This window comes from Delphinus delphis, chromosome 3, assembly GCF_949987515.2.
Source record: "Delphinus delphis chromosome 3, mDelDel1.2, whole genome shotgun sequence".
Classification (NCBI taxonomy): domain Eukaryota; kingdom Metazoa; phylum Chordata; class Mammalia; order Artiodactyla; family Delphinidae; genus Delphinus; species Delphinus delphis.
The window spans coordinates 24,161,403-24,181,058 of record NC_082685.1 but is presented as its reverse complement, the minus strand read 5'-3'; the positions used below and the strand labels follow the sequence as shown (position 1 = coordinate 24,181,058).

General features: G+C 48.3%; 1 long non-coding RNA gene across 1 annotated transcript in view; it reads left to right on the top strand.

Moving 5' to 3' along the window:
- Positions 1–17,066, top strand: part of LOC132421943 (uncharacterized) — a 157,197-nt gene extending 140,131 nt beyond the window's left edge. The window contains exon 3 of the long non-coding RNA XR_009518791.1: positions 16,813–17,066. This is a non-coding gene — a long non-coding RNA (uncharacterized lncRNA). The remainder of the gene's footprint in view (positions 1–16,812) is intronic.
- Positions 17,067–19,656: the final 2,590 nt, after the last annotated feature.

Sequence of the window (19,656 nt, the reverse complement as noted above, 5' to 3'; positions counted from 1 at the left end):
CATGGCATTGTACTACTCTCAGGAATTACCTTGTTTATTCCTGAACACAGTCTATATGCTCGTTGTCTGACTTCCCCCAAGTAATACACTAAACTTGCTCCCCTCCATACCCACAGTGCCCAGAATATTGCCTGGGACACAGCACATTAACTACTTAATAAGTGAATGAATTAGATTAATGTACTTTCAAGCTGGGATAATATTATATTAATGTTTTGCAACTTGATATTTTCATTTAATATGGTGTGACCACAATGAATTTTGTGGGTTTTTTTGTGGTACGCGGGCCTCTCACTGTTGTGGCCTCTCCCGTTGCGGAGCACAGTCTCCAGACGCGCAGGCTCAGCGGCCATGGCTCACGGGACCAGCCACTCTGCGGCATGTGGGATCTTCCCGGACCGGTGCACGAACCCGTGTCCCCTGCATCGGCAGGCGGACTCTCAACCACTGCGCCACCAGGGAAGCCCCACAATGACTTTTAATGGCAGTGTAGTATTCCATTGAAGGGATAGATCATCATTTTTTTTTTACTTTATTTTGTTGAAGTATAGTGATTTACAAGGTTGTGTTAATTTTTGCCGTACAGCAAAGTGATTCAGTTATAATACATATACATTCTTTTTCATATTCTTTTCCATCATGGTTTATCACAGGACATTGAATTTAGTTCCCTGTGTTATACAGTAGGACCTTGTTGTTTATCCATTCTATATGTAATAGTTTGCATCTGCTAACCCCAAACTCCCAATCCATCCCTCCCCCACTCCCCCTTCCCCTTGGCAACTACAAATCTATTCTCTATTTTTTTGGGGGGGGGTACATTTCTGATTCTTGTGTTTGCAAGTGATACTATTGCAACTGTCCTTGTGCACACACTGTTTTGCACACCTCTATGACCATTTCCCTGGGATTAATTCCTAGCAGTAAAATCATGGGAACAAAGGGGGCTTGCATTCATCCTCTTGATATACATTGCCAGACTGGCTTGAAGAAAAGGTGTACCATCTCTGAGTTTGCTTTGGTGACCCTTAGCATTTGTTCTTCTTAGCGGAATCCTCTGAAGGCAAAGGGAATGTCATTATCTCCTTACCTAAGGTTGAGGCCACTGGGCAAGACGGGTGATGTCTACGGACTCTGCAGAAACCTCCTTCCTTTTCAACAACAGGTACACCTTCGAGCACTGCTGCCTAGGCCCAGCACGCGATTTGTAGGCATCCTCTAAGCAGTGATGCTCTAAGGCTAGAAATCACTTCAGCTGGGCTTGAGGTGTTTATCATTCTGGAAACCGATGACAGCCTGCCCCAGCCAGATTCTGTCCCAACTGGATATTCCTCCTTTTGCTTCCAAAACACACCTTGGGCTCGGCCAGCTGGCCTCTCGCTGAACACTGCCCATACCTGGCCAAGTCCTGTGTGCTTCTGCTCACCTGCTTCCTCTATACCCTCCTCCATCTCCTTTCTCAAGGTCTAGTGCTACTCCCCACACCCAACTTCTAGGAAGTCCCTCAGGGAGCCCCTCCCAGCCCAGAACTGTGATTACTCTGATGGCCAGTCTCTCCTCTGGCATTTCATCATCTCACTGCCCTGTGCTGTCTAGTTACCTTTGTGCCTGAATAAGTTGAAATCTCCAGCTCAGGGTTTTTCTCCCTCTGGGATCTGGTCCATTGTAGAATAGTCAGGACCTTTGGAAGAGTCAGGCCTGGGATGGAGCCTCGGCTCTGCTACCTACTAGCTCTGTGCCTTTGGATGACGTACTGAATCCTTCTGAGCCTCAGTTTTCCCAACTATAAAATGGCATTATAATAGTACCGATCTGAAAGAGTTGCTCTGAGACTCCGATACTAAGTACTTCGCAAAGTGCCTGACACAGAACAGTTGCTAAAAAAATGGAAAAATAGGAATGTTTATCTTCATTTCATTTGTCTCTACCTCCACAGAGGCTGAACCAGTGACATGAACAATGTTAAAGGACACATTTGTGGATGGAATGAACATACATCATATAAGAATTCACTGTGTGTGTATTTACCTTACGAAACAGCACCCAGGGGGACCAGAACCAGCCATCTCAGGGGCAAAACCAGGAGAAAGGAATCTCTGTCATTAGCTGACTTCTTGCTAAGACCTGGGTCCAGCACTCTCTTGAGAGTGAAGATACGTTATCTGATTTAATCCCCACACCAACCTGACAGGAAGATATTTTTAGGTCTCTCTGATAACGAAACCTACCCTTTTCGGACCATCTACTGTGTGCTAAACCTAGGCAAGACACTTGTAAAAAATGTTATTTCACTGAAACCCTCACACTATCTTAATGAGATGAGGATTATTATTCCTGAAGATGAAACAGGGTCAGAAAGTTTAAGTAAACCGTCCAAGGGCTGACGGGTAGTAAGAGAAGAGGATGAACCAGGATTTGAAAAACAAAACAAAAACAAAAACAAAAACAAAAACCCATTACCACCCCCCCCCCCAAAAAAAACTAGAAACTTCTGCTACACCACCTGACTTATTGACATTCTCACAGAACAGAGCTCTACATTCAGTTGGCACTTAATAGGAAGGGGGTTGCAGTCGCGTGGTGATCTTGGACCTTCTAACAGATGCTTCAAAGAGAGCAGTTTCTATTTCCAGTGCCCACCGCGATCTCCAGGGAGGTTGCTCCCCGCCCCCTCCTCTGCCTATGTTCTTGTTTTTCTCCAGGCCCTATGACTCAGCACTCAGCTCCAGATGGCTTCCTGCATTTCCAGCCTTGTTGGCTGGGCTGCCGAGGCCCTGGTGCAGTAAACTAAAACCGAAAACATGTTACAACTAAGAATGGAAACCCTCTCTTCTCTGCCCTCTAATATGAAGACCGTGGGGTCCACGACTCATAGTGGTTGGTCCCTCTAAGGCCTTCCCTTACAGTGTTCATCCCTTCAAGCCCCGATACCACCACCACACTCCACCCCAGGGCATCCTTGATGCCTTGAAGATGGCATCCCGGGGCTAACCTGGGGGCCAGGTTCTGCCACCGCTTTGGTGGATTGACCTCAGAAAATTTTCCTTCTGAGCCTCAATGATCAGATGGGGACACTGATATTGCCTGCCTGTGAGGAGTGTAGGGTTAGGGTTGCCAGAAAAAAATACAGAATGTCCAGTGCTATAAACTGAATCCTTGTGTCTCATCAAAATTCATGTGCTAGGGATTCCCTGGTGGCGCAGTGGTTGAGAGTCCACCTGCCGATTCAGGGGACGCGGGTTCGTGCCCCGGTCCGGGAAGATCCCACATGTCGCGGAGCGGCTGGGCCCGTGAGCCATGGCCGCTGAGCCTGCGCGTCCGGAGCCTGTGCTCCGCAACGGGAGAGGCCACAACAGTGAGAGGCCCGCGTATGGCAAAAAAGAAAAAAAAAATTAATGTGCTAAATCCTAATGCCCAATGTGATGGTATTAAGAAGTGGGGCCTTTGGAAGGTCATGAGGTCAGAGGCTTCCTGAATGTGATGAGTCCTGATAAAAGTGACCCCAGGGAGCTCCCTTGTTCTTTTCACGTGGGGACACAGGAGAAGATGGCCATCTGTGAACCCGGAAAAGGGTTCTAACCAGACACCAAATCTGCCAGTGTCTTGATCTTGGACTTCTCAGCCTCCAGAACTATCAGAAATACATGTTTGTTTTTAAGCCACCTAGTCTATTGGTATTTTGTTATAGCAGCCCTAATGCACTAAGACACCCAGTTAAGTTTGAATTTCAAATAGACAAAGATTTTTTTTAGTGTAAGTATGTTTCAGATATCGTGTTCAGCTTTAACTAAGGTGTCCTGTACCTTCATTAGCTAAATTTAGCAAGTCTATGTGGCATATGGAGTGAGGTGACAAATGTGAAAGTTCTTTGTCACCTGTCAAGAGCAGTACACTTAATCATGTCTTTACCATGAGACATGTGCATATCAACCCCTGGGCCACCAACTTGGTCTGGAGAATAGAACAAATAGTCTTACCATCAGGTAATGGAGAATTTGTACCCCCTCAGCCTGTGAATTGGGAAACCTGGGTCTTGTTTGTCAATCGACTGGTCTGTGGACAGTTCACCTCTGGGGCTTCAATGCTTCCATCTTTAATTCTCCCAAATACTGGAATGAGAAACTTTAGGAAAATAGGTACCCGGAACTCTCTTTATGGCTGATGGATTGGCACATGTCTGGACCAAATCTCCTTTTGACTATAGGGTTGAAGAAGAAAAAAACAGCATGACTTACAAGTGAATTATGCAGTGAAGGATGGATTTAGCTCCAAGAGCACTGCTTAACATAGAAGAACAAAAGGAAACAACTAGTATACCATATAGAGACTACTTGTTTATTTAGGGCTTTGGGTGTCTCCTCCTACCAGAATTTTGAGGGGATAGATTTTTTCTGTTTTGTTCCCCAGTACTTAGAAGAGTGCCAGGCCCAGGCAGTGTGGACTATTTGATTACCTGAAACCAGTTCAGCTAGCTACATTAAAGACAAATAAACGTCATAATCCATGGGGAAGGAGCTTTTCTGAGACCAGTCATCCACCCTTCCTTGCTCAGGAGATGATATTCATGGCCCCACACGGCCCCAAGTTTATTTTTGTTTGTTGGTTTTTTGTTTTGTTTTGTTTTTATTTTTTGGCTGCACCACACGACTTGTGGGATCTTAGTTCCCTGACCAGGGATCGAACCTGGGCCCTCGGCAGTGAGCGCGCGGAGCTCTAACAACTGGACCACCGCGCGGAGCCCTAACAACTGGACCACCAGGAAATTCCTGGCCCCAAGATTTTTTGTCTTTGTTTTTTAAGGAACTCATTTTTAAAATAGATATTTATTTATTTATTTTTGTCTGCATTGGGTCTTCATTGCTGCCTGCAGGCTTTCTCTAGTTGCGGCGAGCGGGGGCTGCTCTTCGTTGCGGTGCGTGGACTTCTCATTGCGGTGGCTTCTCTTGTTGTGGAGCACGGGCTCTAGGCGCACGGGCTTCAGTAGCTGCGGCACGCAGGCTCAGTAGTTGTGCCTGGTGGGCTCTAGAGCACAGGCTCAGTAGTTGTGGCTCAGGGGCTTAGTTGCTCCATGGCAAGTGGGATCTTCCCGGACCAGGGCTCGAACTCGTGTCCCCTTCACTGGCAGGTGGATTCTTAACCACTGCACCACCAGGGAGGTTCCAGGTCCCAAGATTTTGGAGCAATTTTTACCACCTGTCAACAAAATCTCCCCTAATCAGTGACCAACTCAAGTGTCCAATGACTAGGGCCCAAGGGTTGGGTTGCCTGGTCTGCATTCCCCCAAACTCCTCAAAGATCTGCCTCCATGTTTGTTTGCTTGTTTTAAAATAGGTTTGTTATTGGCTACCAAGACACTAATGAATGCCCAGTACCCAGTGAGTATTTGGATTCCATGACCGGCTGGCTCCACCAATAAAGGAAGGGCAGGCTGAACTCAGGAATTCCTTAGCATTCAGAAAGTCATCTTGGAATTTGTCTCTTACAAGCAACTCTCCAAAAGGGGGCCTGATATTGTTGGGGACTTGGGAGTGGCTCACTGATTCTTGCAGCTGCATTTAGGTCCTCTCAGCTCGGTGTGGTCCTTCATTCAGCTCTACATGAACTGTCACTATGTCAGCATTCTCCCCCTTAGTTCTCAAAGCTGCTCCCCCATCTCCTTTCTTGTCACCTGCCCTAATCCAGGCTTCCCCACCTGTCTCAGGACTTGCAGGCTTTCCTCCTCAAATCCATCTTCCCCACCGCCCCAGAATGATCCTTTAGTAAACCAAATGTCAGCTGCGGTCAGCTTATCCCTTATCTCCCATTCTATAAAATTCAGGAAGCCTGATGCTCTCCCTAAAACGTTTCTTTGTGGGAGATAGGGGGACACCGGGGTTATACTCTCATGGCCACTTCTGGCTTTGAATACCTGCCTCCATTGAATTCGCCCCGGATAGGAACTGAATACCTTGCACACGCATGGATGCCATCCAATCATAGATCACATCAACCCAGCTGTGGCTTTGGTCCTTCTCCCTATGTCCCAACGCCCAAAACTCATACCAGTCATTTTTGTGAGCATTATACTTTTCCGAATTTTTCTGGATGGAGAAATTTATGTCAGCAAAGCATCAACTTAAGTGTTTTTAATTATGTACTTTGAAATAAATATGAAATACATGAATTCATTCTCTTCATTAAAAAAAAAAAAGTTAAAGCATCAGAGATAAAGCTAATTAGATGGAACAGGAAGGTGGAGGAACATGATTTCTCAACATCACCACCGAGTCCCCATCCAGCCCTGGACTGCTTACCTCTTGGACTTCCTATTGCGAGATACAAACTCCTACACACTAGGCTACTGTGAGCCAGGTTCTTGGCTCCTTGCAGTAACACACTCGTATCTGACACATTCCTCATCTGGCACTGAACCTGCTGCGTCTCATCAATTTCTAGCCTCTTACCCATATTTGCTTTTCTACCTAGCATTTCGTCACTAGCTGAAGATACACTATTTCTTCATGGTTTACAAGTTTGCTGTTTTCCCATAAGAACGTTGGCTCCCGGGAGGAAGGAGCTGGTCTTGCTGCCATGGTGTCCCTAGGGTCTAACACAATACTTGGCATATAATAGGTGCTCCATACGTCTTTGTCAAATAAATGGGTGAATATAAATTTGATCATGTCCCTCCATGTTTAGAAGATAAAATCCAAACTGCTCAGATGGGCAATCAAGTCCATTTCTGCCCTGGACTCTGCCTGTCCTACCTGCCTTGTCCCAAACCACACTTTTTGCTGCTGCCTCTGTCTGCACTGTCTGCTGAGCCTTTGCCCAGGCTGCACACACACATTATTGAGCACCTACTCTATGTCAGGCACTCTTTTAGGTCGAGGCGAGAACTCAATGAACCAGACAAATAGAGTTTCTGTCCCTGAGGAGTCCAGCAGAAAGGATGGACGTTGGCCAAGTAGCTACAGTGTGGCCAGTCTTAATAAAAGGGGGGATAAGGGAATTATGAGAGCTCCTCAATCTCTAGGCAGCAAACTCCTATTCATCCTTTAAAGCCCAGTTCCAATGTTACCTCCTCTAGGAGGCCTTTTCCATGTCTCTGGCCTGAGGTAGGTGTTCCCCATAGACACTTGCTACATAGCCCAATCCACAGAACTCAGTACACTTTATTGTCTTTTCCACCTCCTTGTGTGTCTCTCCAGCCAGCCTAGGAGCTCTGTCTTACTGCTTTCTGTATCCCCCAGGTCCAGTACAGGGCTCGTCATGGACGTTTTTATGAGTTCAGCAACTGACCTGTCCCTTCCTTGGCCTGCCCCCATCCTCCCCAGCCCCCTTTCCCTTGCTCAAGTTTCAGGCTGCCTTGGTCTCTCCTTTCCACACTCAGCTCTCCAGGCATTTCTTCATCTTGTTCTGAATTAACCCTTCCTCTCCTGAGGGAAACTGCAGATTGGGGAGGTACCAACTTCCTCTTGGGCTGTCTAAGCAAAGTTTAGGTAAAAGGCCAAGAAAGATCACCCTACCTAATAGTGATTGATTTTATGCTTTTGTTTCCCTTTATTCCTCAGGCTAAGCCCCACTTGCCCTCCTCCCCTTCCTTGTCTTGCGTTGTCACCCAACTATACTCTCTTCCCAGAATGCACCAGATTTCTCATGCCTCTGCACTGCCACACATGCTGTTCCCTCAGCCAGGAATGCTGTTCCCCTACCACTCCTTCTTAATGAAAGCAACCACACCCTTTGAAGCCCAGTTCATGTGTTAGCTCCTCAATATGGCTTCTCCGATCCCCCCTCTCCGATCCCCAAGCAAAATGAATTGTTCCCATGGTGTTCTATGCTTCCTTGGCTATGACCTCATCCCAGGACATCTTAGAGGTTTGTCCATAGTACACTTACTCTCAGACAGCGAACTTCTCACCATCTGGATCAGTGCCAAGTCTGCGCCCAACCCCTCTTTGTCCTGCAAGTGTTCAGTTGAGGGCTTGGCAGCCTCAAAACCAAATAAATGATTGTTGCTTTGTGTGGATGAGGTCTCAGACAGCGGGTGAGAAGGAGCGGCTACCCCTTCTGGTAATAGCACCTGGATTGGTCCCTGAGGAATCATCTCCCCCCCTTTCCACCCATCTGGTTTGGGTGGTACTGATCAAGTCTCAGGGCAGAGCATATGATCCAAGGCAGCCCAATCAGAGAGCACAGCTGACCTCAGTGCTTGCCCAGCGCCGGTTAGGCCATCCAAGCATGGCCAGTCAGAGCATGGCAGCAAAATTAAAGATAAGTATTGAAATTGGGGGAAAGGAAAACGAAGGCAGAAGAAAAATGATACACCAAAAGTAGAGTCAGTGCCCCTAGAAAGTGTCCATGAAGTCCAGGATATCTGACAGTCTGGCTACTCGTGGCTCTGTGCTTCCAAAGGACCGAAGTGTTCCTACCCTAAAAATCTGTGTGGGAGAAACAAGGTCCATCTAGAGTTCAACTAATCAGGATGAGGCTGTGGTCAAAGAGCATGCACTTTGGAGTCAGACCATCTGAGTCTGAATCTTAGCCCTGCTGTTTGCTAGCTGTCCTTTATCTCTCTGACCCTGGGTCTTTTCATCAGGAGGAGGAGAAAGAGGAGAATATCAACTGGCAGGGTCACTGTAATAAGTAGGAAGTGCATGTAGGTAGCAGTTATTCAACTACTACTGTTATCCTATTGTCATTATTGGTTGGTGGTCTGGTACAATAATCCAGGGTAGGGATACCAAGGCCAACGACAAGGCTTAAGCTAGGACTTAGAGAGTAAAAACAGAAGATAGAATAAATATTATCCAGGTGGTGTTAGAAATCTTTTGTTTGCAAATGACAAAAACCCAACTTTAAAACATGCATAAGCAAAGGGGAAAGTATTAGTTCCCGTAGCTGAAAAGCGAGAGGTACATTTTGAGTTTCACAGATGGCTGCAAGGCTGGGTGTCCTGCTTGCACGCTCTCTCGATCCCGCTTGTCTCTGGGGTGACCTCATTCTCAGGCGACCTCCATGCATGCGGAGGCTGTAGTTGCTACAAGCATCTAGCAATCCCTGTAGGAAAAAAAGGAACGTCTCTTTCCCAGCATTCCTGGTGAATATCTTGGAACTGAGTCTCACTGGTTATGGGTCCACCATGTTCCCATCCTAGAGCCAATCAAGGGCCAGAGAGAATGCTCTGATTGGCTACGCCCGGGCCATGAGACCAGACTTAGTGTTTGGAAGGAGGAAAGAATCCAACTTCACCCCGGCTGAGGGGGAAGCGGGTCTCCACGGAACACTGGGGTGCTGTCACCCAAAGAAAGGGGGATATGCTGGGAAAAAACCCCAAAACAACAGCTGTGCTCTACAGAAGGAGATTAGTAGGGCCCCAGCAAGGATTAGACGTGGAAGCCCAGAGAATCAACAAGCTCAATGCTAACTGGGCAGTTTTGAGCCTGCGGCCCCCGACTTTGGTCCCCCACTGGCATCAGGAACATGACTCAGCGAGGCTGCCACAGATGGCGTTTTGCAACTGACCTTTCCCCTCCTCCCCAGCCCTGAGTTGGTGTGTCCCAGCTGGACCCAGCTCCTGCCTGGAAATGCCCCCTGCCTGGGCCTCTGCCAGTTCCTGGGAGAGGGAGGGTCTCTGGCCTCCTCACCGCAGCGCTCCCATTTCACCCTTCCTCCTTGCCCTGGGGCAAAGTCTGGGGATTGTTGAGAAAACGGTCAACCGCCACCTTGCACTTTGGCTGCGCAGCACGTGGCCAGTGCTGTGTGGCTCCCCTGCCCCCAGCCAAGCAGGGGAGAGACCAGGACTGCTTTGCAGATGCCCCAGTGCCCAGAGACAAGCATGGTCAAGGGCTTCTCAGCCTCCAGAGTGATAAAATGGGGATAATAATAACTGTCCCAATCAGTCCTCGGTCAGTAAATAGCAGATAAGGTCACACTGAGAGCACAGCCTTTGGGGGGGGGGGGGGGGGCTCCTGCCCTCAGTTGACCTTTCCTGAGCACCTCGAGCATCCCAGGCTTGAGTTGTTTAGTAGGATAGAGAGGACAATTAAATCCAGTCCCTGCCCCCAAGTTGCTCGGGATTTAGTTACTCTAGGAGACAGACAGGTAGCAATCAGCCCACAGTATAGAGTCCTTTTATAGAAGGAAGCACCAGGGGCTTGGGCAATACACAGGAGGCAAAGAGGAGACAGCCTGGGGGCAACTGGGAGGGGCCAGGCCAGGGGGACAGGGATTGAGCTGACTTCCAAATGAGAACTTGCCGGCTGGTTGGAGAAAGGAGGGAAAGGGCATTCCGAGGCAAGAAGCATGTGCAAAAGCAAAAGTTGCTTAGGAAGCTGTTAGTGGAGCCCAGGGCACGGGGAGTGGAGATGGGAAGAGAGGAAATTGGAGCAGCAGATGGGACCAGTGTTTAGAAGTTCTAAATGGGGGAGAGGTCAGGTCTGATAGAGACCTCTGGTTCAGGTCTTTTCATCAGAAACAATTAAACAGAAGCGCTGGCAGAGTAAAGGTCTCCTTTCCATAGGGAATTGACTTAGCGAAGATTTGGGGCTCCCGGGGAAACATACAGGGAAGCCTGACTTCCCAAGAAAGCCCATCCCAGCCTCTTATATCCATTGGCACGTCTGGTGCCAGTTTTTATTTCCTACATGGTCACCCCCATCAATCAGTCTCCTTCCTGAGAAGTCACAGGATGACTGGACCGTAGCAGTAGTCAGAAGGAGACGGCACATGGCTCCTGCCCACCCCAGCTGGCCAGGTCAAGCAGCCAGGCAGATGCCCAGCCAGCAAAGCCTGCATGTGCTGAAGGGGGCTTACGGGAGGGCCTTCTCTTTCTGTCCCCTTGTTTTGTCATTTCAAAGTTAAATTGCTGTTTGTCTGGGAAAGGCGAAAGACCTTGGCCATCTGTTCCTGGCTGTGTGACCTTGGCCAAAGCCTGTGAGCCCGAGCTTCCTGAGCTGAAAAGGTGATGGGAAGGGGCCCTAGATTCAACGCGCCTGTGTGAGGGGGAGGCTGCCACGCTCACTCCCTTCTCCCAACTCTCTCCTTCGGGAAGCCTGGGGGTCTCCTCTCCCCACTCAGACCATTGACCCTGTCACTGTGCAGCTGGGGAGACTGAGGTCCAGAGCGTTACGGGACTGACTCAAGATCTCACCTGGAAATAAGAAAACCAAGAACCTGATGTTTTTTTTTCCTCTCCTTTCCCCCACCAGACCACGCTGGAGGCACTGGGTAGCAGCATACACTCCAGGCAGAGATTCACCCCAGATCACAAACCATAGTCTACATATTTCAAAAGTCCTACACCAAGTTAATGAACAACTAAAATGTGTTTTACCGCCTAATGCGACAGGGCTTCCTAATGACCTGGCATTGGGCCTAACTGAAGTTTTACAGCAGAACATGGCAGCCGCCTTCCCATCCTCCGTGTTTTCTTGTGCTGTAAGGGGGCAAGTAGCCCACACAGTGCCCCCAACCCCCGCCCAGCAAGCAGCACCCACTGGCCACCCAAGAGAAGATGGAATGGGGGAGAGGCCTGCAGACACCTGGGAAGTGGGCTGGGACATTTAACCGGGAATCCCAGAGTCCCGGGAACCCAGAGTCCCACTTGGAGGGGAGATGCATGGCCTCCAACTGGGCACATCCCCTCGTTGGTGGGGATGGTGGGCCCATCCCAGGTGGGCCAGGCTTCATTACATGCCTGTTTACAGCCTGGTTGGTTCTCCCAAGCCAGGCCTGTAATCAGGATTTTTAAAGAAAATAAGTGAATTAGGCAAATGGAGAGGCCAGAGGGTTCCTTGAGTTCTGCAGGGCTGGGGACAGTCCTGGTGAGGACAGATAAGGATGGAGGACGAAGGGAGGGGAGGAGAGGAGATGGGGGGAGGGGCACAGGAGGAAGAGCGGAATCATTATTACCATTTGGTGACTCTTACCAAAACTTTTATATAGATTTGCTCAGTGATTTAAGGATTTCACAGAGCAGTAAAATTCTCTCCTTTCCAATGCCTGATTTTGGGAGCTGAAAAATGAGTGAGTTGCTCATTTTTAATTTTGTCAAGGAAACACATTAAAAAAACAAATATCCATTCAATTGTTTATTCATCTGACAAATACTTATTGAGGGTCCGCTATGTGTCAGGCGCTATTTCAGGGTTAGTGTGATATAGCTGTGAATGAAATAGACAAAAATCCCTGTCCTCCTGGGGATAGTCAGACAATGGACCAAAACAGGAAATAAATAATAGGTTCGATGGTGGTAAGTATCACATGGAGGAAAGACAAGGCAGGGAAGTGGATAGGGCACACCACAATGGGCTGTAATTTTAAACAGGGGTCAGGGAAGGTGTCCTTGAGAAGGAGACCTTTGAATAAAGTTCTGAAGCTGGTGAGGGAGTGAGTCTTGTGGGTGGACAGGTGGTTGGGTTAAGGATTCCAGGCAGAACGGATGAAGAACAAAGGCCCTTAGCCCTTTCAACAGCAAAATAATAAAAATAGAGGAAAGATATAATCTCAGAATAAAGGCCAATGCTTCTTAAGGGAGGGCAGTTGGAAACCTATTATGGTGATAAATATCACCACATCACTATCTATGTCTATTTCTCTATCTACATAACACAGAGAGAGATCTATAGATACGGATACATATATGTATATTCATTGTCATTATTTTTCTCGTTATGTCGAGCAAGAGTAAAAAACTTGTCCCGAGTCAGCATTTGTCTTCAGATTGACACATGGCAATGTATTGTTTGCATTTTTTAAGTGAGGAATCTGAGCTTCGGAGAGGGAGATGGGCTTGCCCAGGGTCATAGCAGCTGGTACCCACAAGGTCAGTATTTTACCTAGACCCAGAGGCTGTGCTCTTAACCATGAGGCGCGCTGGCCTGCTTTGCAGCCATACCTCCTGACCCCAGCCCCAGGGCTCCACAGGTGCTGATTAAGAGAACAGCTTGGCCATCTGGCTGAACCTGATTTTTGTTCCTTTTCTTCCCCAAACTGTGGGCCCAGGAAGTTGGGGAGGTATGGCTGGCAGGACGGAGGGTTGGTGGGTAGGGCCACAAACTTTGCTCCTTTCTCGGTATCAGTGGGCAGCTCCCTGGCACTGGGCCTGCTGGGGCCTTTGTGTTGGCATTTGCCCCGATCAGGAAGTCTATTATGCTGGCCGGGTGTGGCCTAGGAGACAGCGTTGCTTCAAACCAATTCATGCCAGTGAGCATGTTCCAGGCACCTGCTCAGGGCCCCACTCCATGTTGGAAACTTTTTTTTTTTAATTTATTTTTTGGCTGCGTTGGGTCTTCACTGCTACATGTGGGCTTTCTCTAGTTGTGGCGAGCCGGGGCTACTCCTCATTGTGGTGCACGGGCTCTAGGCGCGCTAGCTTTGGTAGTTGTGGCGCGCGGGCTCATAGTTGTGGCTCGCGGGCTCTAGAGCACAGGCTCAGTCGTTGTGGCGCACGGGCTTAGTGGTTCCGCGGCATGTGGGATCTTCCCGGACCAGGGCTCGAACCCGTGTCCCCTGCATTGGCAAGCGGATTCTTAACAGCTGTGCCACCAGGGAAGTCCCTATGCTGGGAATTTTGTAGGCCATCTCACTGAAATGAATCCTCTCCACAGCAGTGAAATGTTCATTCAGTCATTCAGACCTTCACTCCGCCAGAGCTTACGGAATGCCGTTTCACTCCAGAGAGCACGGTCTGAGCCTCAAAGGCGTGCCAGATATTGTGCTCTGCACTTGTATTCTTATTTAAGGAACTATTAATTAACCTATCTATGAAACCAGAAACAGAATCATGGGCATAGAGAACAGACTGCTGGTTGCCAAGGGAGGGGTTTGCGGGAGGGATGGAGTGGGAGTTTGGGGTTAGCAGATGTTAAGCTTTCATATATAGAATGGATAAACAACAAGGTCCTACTGTACAGCACGGAGAACTATATTCAGTATCCTATGATAAACCATAATGGAAAAGAATATATATATGTATAATTGAATCACTTTGCTGTACAGCAGTAATTAACACAACATTGTAAATCAACAGTACTTCAATTAAAAAATAATTTTACAAAATAATGAAGTATTAAATCAGAGCATGATATAGGGAGAGATTCTTTGGGGTGAGTGGAGGGGTTTATTCAGATTGGAGGAGACCTGGAGAGGTTTTGAGAGGGAGTGAGATCTGGGCTGGGTCCTGCAAAGCCGGGGCCTTGGAAAGTTTAGGTGGAGAAAAGCATTCAGGCAGCGGGAATGGCCCAAGCAAAGCCTGGGCAGCCAAATAAAGAAGGGTGAGTTTGAAAACCAAGAGGTGAGCCTCTGGAATGGGATTTCCCTGCAGGACAGTGCAAAGAGAAGTGGTTAGTCAGAGAGGAGGCTGGGAAAGAAGGTTCCCCCGCTGGTCTCCGTGTGCCCTTGGGCCAGTCACTTACATCCCTGACTCTGTTTGCTGTCCTGTAAATCACGGTTCATTATCCTCATCCCACCTGCCTTACAGGGAAGTTTTGAAGGTCTAGGGGACCTTATAGATTTTGCTATGCAGAGAAAGAGGTCACTTGCTTTCTTTGGCTTTCCTTTAAGTTCCCGCAACCCCTGTTTTAGCCTCTGTCCCGTTGGGCACGTGGGACCTCAATAGTGTCCTCAGGGCTGGTCTCCAGCCATAGCTCACCAGGCCCCTGAGGAGCTCCTGGAGGTCAGGGGTGTGTCCTGCCCATCTGCATCCCTGGGGCCCACACATGGCCTGTGCATGAGGTAGGTGGTCAGAGCCATGGGGTCAGCCTCACCCCAGTCTGAGTCCCCAGTCAGATACAGATTGCCTGTGTGACTCCCAGGGAGTCACTTCCATCTCTGAGCCTCAGTTTCCTCCTTGGTGAAATGGGAGTGATAACAGGGTGAGACTGAATGGGCAGTGGCTGGCGAGGCTTCCTGGCTGACCCATCCCAGTGAGTCCTCCAGGACGGGCTGCGGTCACTGGTGTACACCAGGGCCCTCACCACCTTTCCCAGGAAATCCAGGGTCCAAGAAGGCTTTGCTGGTCCAACTCACAGGACTGTGAAGGCAGGAGGGGATCCCGCCTGACGGTCACTCCAGTCATCCTCTTGTTCGTTAACTGAGTCACTCACTCACTCATTCCCTTCCACAGATGTTTACTGAGTACCTTCAAAACACCCAGCACAGCACTAGGTGCTTTGCTGATGCAAAATGTGAAAGACAAGCTTTCTAAGCTCAAGAGAGAACATAAAAGAGAATTGAAACTAGCCAGCAGTATATAACTCTGTGCCCCCTGGATGGAGCAGGCAGTGGTCTTTTGAGTTGAGAGACAGGAAAAGACACAGAAACTGGGAGTTGGGGGTGTGACAGGGGCACGCCTTAGGGAAGACCTCCCAGAGGCGGTGGCCTGCGGCAGGGTCTGTGGAACTCACATGGGCGGGGAGAAGGGGGCATTCCAGGTAAAGGGAACTACTCACTGAGCAAAGGTACAGAGGAAGGAACACCTGCTTGGCTGGATGGAACGGGTGGAATCTGGTTAGACAGGTGGCTGGGGTTAGGCCGCAAAGGGCCAGGAGGCTGAATACTTCCTGGAGTCTGGGAGTCCAGTCTGTTGACAGGATGAGGCTGTGATGTCATCAAACTCACAGGCTCCTGGGAGGTGGTTTGGTGGCCGGGTCAGCTATGGCTCCCCTCCATGCCCTTTCGGGCTCCTGCCCACTGGATAGGGACTGGTAGGAAGAAAACGGTTATTTTTGGATCAGCCTCTGCTTCCAGTTCGTATGCGACCTCAAGGAGCTCACGGTGTTTCTTAGAGCCTCGTTTTCTAAACATAAAATTGGAACGACTGGGCCAGATGATCTCAATTGCCTTTCCAGCTCTGGGACTCTAAATCCTCTGACTGTTGATTCCAGACACACGTGTCACTGCAAAGCTACCCATCCAGTTTCTTGGCAATCACCCTCCCCACCAGCCAGCGGCCTAGGCTGCCATGTTTGTGCCACGTGACCTCTCCCCACTGGCCAAGCTAATTGGAGCAGATTCTAAAAGATTCCTGACCCTAAAGAGACATACTCCATCCATACTCCATAGCAATCAGATTGATCCTTTGGAGAATTTAAACCAAGATATCCAGGTCCTGGATCAATTAGATAGGGTTAGTCTATACATGCAATATTCTGAAGAAAAATAACTAATATTTGTTGCACACTTGTTCCCCTGTGCCCTTTATTTCATTCTCACATCACCCTGCAAAGTAGGCTGTGTTAGTATCCCCATTTTACAGATGGAGAAACTGAGTTCCAGTGAAGTACGATACTTGTCATGTTATGGCATGCAGCTGGTAAAGATACATTCCAATTTTCCAGGAAAAAAAAATTCAATATATTTTTCCTCATACATATATTGAAAATAATTGTAAGGTATTTGTAGAAGAAACCATTTCATTTTGTTCATGTAAATACAATATATTGTATACTGAAATTCCAGTAAAAAATTCCAAGTAAGTTCTATTTATTCTGAAATAAAGCATTTCTTGGAACTGGCACAAAGGATAAAGAATGTAAGAAATGAATTCAACATGGGCTTTGTATACTGGGGAGGACTTCCACCAAGATCATGTGACCATATGCCATTAGGTCTATCTGTCATTTTAAGTCTTCATTATGGGCCTTTATTAATAATATAGACACATTGGCTATATTCAGTGGGGAGGGGAGAAGGAGGTATGTGGATGTAGAATTTGTCTACATTGCTGCCATTTGTCTATAATGTTACTCCATTGGCAGAGGCAGTAACAAAATTCCATAGATAGGATGTGACCTGGGTCTTTATCGTTTCATGCTCCTGTCTCCCCAGGGCATGATGGAGAGCTGGACCAGAGCTTGAAGCAGGAAGAGAAAACCTGCAGACAGTATGGCTCTGCCAGGGAAAGTGGATCACATGATCAGAGAAGCCGCCCCAAGCATGGAGCCACAGAAGCATGTGGAAAGAAGGCTCTGGCTCCCCTGAAGCCGAGCGCATTTCCTACAGCCCAAGCCTGTCAGGCTGCTCTCTATCTTGATGATTGGCTCCCTTTTCCAAGTAAAAGTCTGTTCCTAGCAACCAGACAATTCCTGATGAAAACCTCAGTGTTATGATTATGTCCTGTTAATAAATGTTACAGGGTATGAATCCATAAACTTGTCTGTGCAAGAAATGTTGCATTATTGTATTTCCTTGAAATCCAGTTAAATCTGACCCTGAGTCCACATTCTTGCCAAGGTGACTGGAAATTTGGTCTCAGTTGTTATTGAGGTGAGGGGAACCCTCTTCTTTAGGGCAGCTCACAAAATGGTAGACTCCCATCTGAGATGGGTCTTCAGGGCATGTTTCCAGCTGTGGTTCATTGTCCTTCCTGTGTGTCCCCCTTTTGGAAGGCATCCCTGCTACTGCTATACCAGGGTCTGGCCTCCATAAGTTAAATGACCCCCTCCCCAGCCGCCTCCACTGACATGGCTGATCTCCTCTCCCTTCCCTGTCTTGGGGAATCTCCGCTGTCTCATTGCACTCAAAGGCCCTTGGCTCTCTCTTCCCTGTAGGATAATAACCTCAAGTTCAGGCTTTTGAAATACAGAAGCCAAGGAGGCAGACCGTCATTGAGCATCTTCTATTTATAGCACGGGGCTACCTGTCGGCACTGGAGAAAGAAGGAGTGAGAATAAGAGCACAAAACACAAAGTAACACCCCAGTGGGTAATTCCGACACTCTGCAGGTGTGTGTTCCTGATGGCTGTGGTGCCCACTGCTTCTGCCGACCTCCCTTTTCCAGGAGTGGCCCTGTGGCCACTGGACCCAGTTCCTCCACTGACATCTGTGTGGGTCACTGGAACTCCTGCCTAGATCACAGACCTACTGGCTCCGTGGGATGAGGGAAAGAGGCAGCAGCTGGGTCCCAGCCCCTGGCCCACTTCCTAGAGACTGGGGTGCTGTGACAGGTGTGGTCAGCGTGGGGACCCGGCAGCCCCCAGTGGGTTGTTGCTTCCTCAGACACATTTCCCAGAAACATCCTTCCAGGTCACTGCCATTGCTCCTGGATTCTTCCTTGGAGTAACTCTAGGTTGATTGTTATTAGATGTGCAAAAGTCATTTCCCTAAAGCTCACATCTGACCTCATTTCCTTGTTTAAAACCCTTGGCCTTAGGATCAACCCCAAACTCCTCAATGTGGCTTTCAACCCTTTGTGTCATCTGGTCCTTGCTCACCGTTCCAGTCTCAATCCACACATTTGCCCACTTCACATTCACTCTCTGCTCCAGAATCACATGCGTTCTTTTCCTCTCTTCCCCAGGTCCTCTGCCTGGGACTGTTTCAGCAGCAGCCTCATCGGCTGGCCCTCGAGCCATCCTTTAGTGTCAGGGAGTACAGGGAACACTGCCCTAAAGACCCTAGACCTGGGTTTGAATGCCAGCTCCACGCTGGCTGGATGTGTGACCTTTTATTCTCTGAGCCTTAAGCATCTCATCTGTAAATTGGGCATCTGTAAATAAGCCAGTTTCATAGGGCTGAGGTGAGGATTCAGTGAGGAAATGGATATAAAACACAGAGAAGGACTTTGCCGGTGGTCCAGTGGCTAAGACTCTGCACTCCCAACGCAGGGGGCCTGGGTTCTCTTCCTGGTGAGGGAACTAGATTGCCACATGCCAAGATCCGATACAGCCATATAAATACATACATACATACATACATACATATTTTAAAAATAAATAAATAAAACACAGAGGATGGCTAGAAAACATGCCCCTCTGCCATGTGCTCGGTGAATCAAAGCTTCTCTTATTTCTTTGACTGATGTCCCCTCTTGGCGCTCTACCCCCAGCTGAATAGAAGCAGAATATAGTTTATTGAGTTTAACTGGTGCCTGACAAAAAGATTCTTGGCCAGGAGTTTGAGTAATAAAGTGAAAAGAATGAAAGCAACAACCGTCATTTGTCGGCACTTACCGTGAGCCGGACCCTGGCCCCGTGGGCAATGCTTGAAGGCATCACCTCATTTAATTCACAGATCCCCAGAGCAGGAGAGTTTTTATTTATCTGTTTTTATGGACAACAAAACAGAGGCTCAGAGAGTTTGTGATTTATCCAATGTCCCAAGCTTATAAGTGGCACTGTCCAATCGGAATTGAATCTGAGTCCAAACGTCAGGCAGTTAAACACGCCCATACACGTATACACACATATGTCTGCTTTGCACTCACATCCACAAATGTGTGCACCCATATTCACACACACACACATTCCATGGTGCGTTCTCCAACACCACCAGCAATTCACTCAAATCTCAGTGAACACCGACGGGGCATCCTACAATTTAACACAATTCAGGCACTATTTACCTGGTGAGAGCATCAGATCCCACAGGTTAAGGGCTCAGTCCTACAAGACTGTCCAGTCTCCCTTTCAGATGCCAATCACAAGTCCAAGTTGTCACCTGTGTTTCTGATCTGTCAGTTATGAATCGGAACCCATGACCCTCTCCTTGAGGTTCAACTAATTTGCTAGGGCAGCTCACAGAAGTCAGGAAAACATTGTGCTTACTAGACCACCAGTTTCTTAGAAAAGGATGTAACTCAGGAACAGCCAACTGGAAGAGACGCATTGGGCAAGGCATGGGGAAAGGGGCTTCCACGTCCTCCAGGAGTGTCCCACTCTACCTGCACGTCCG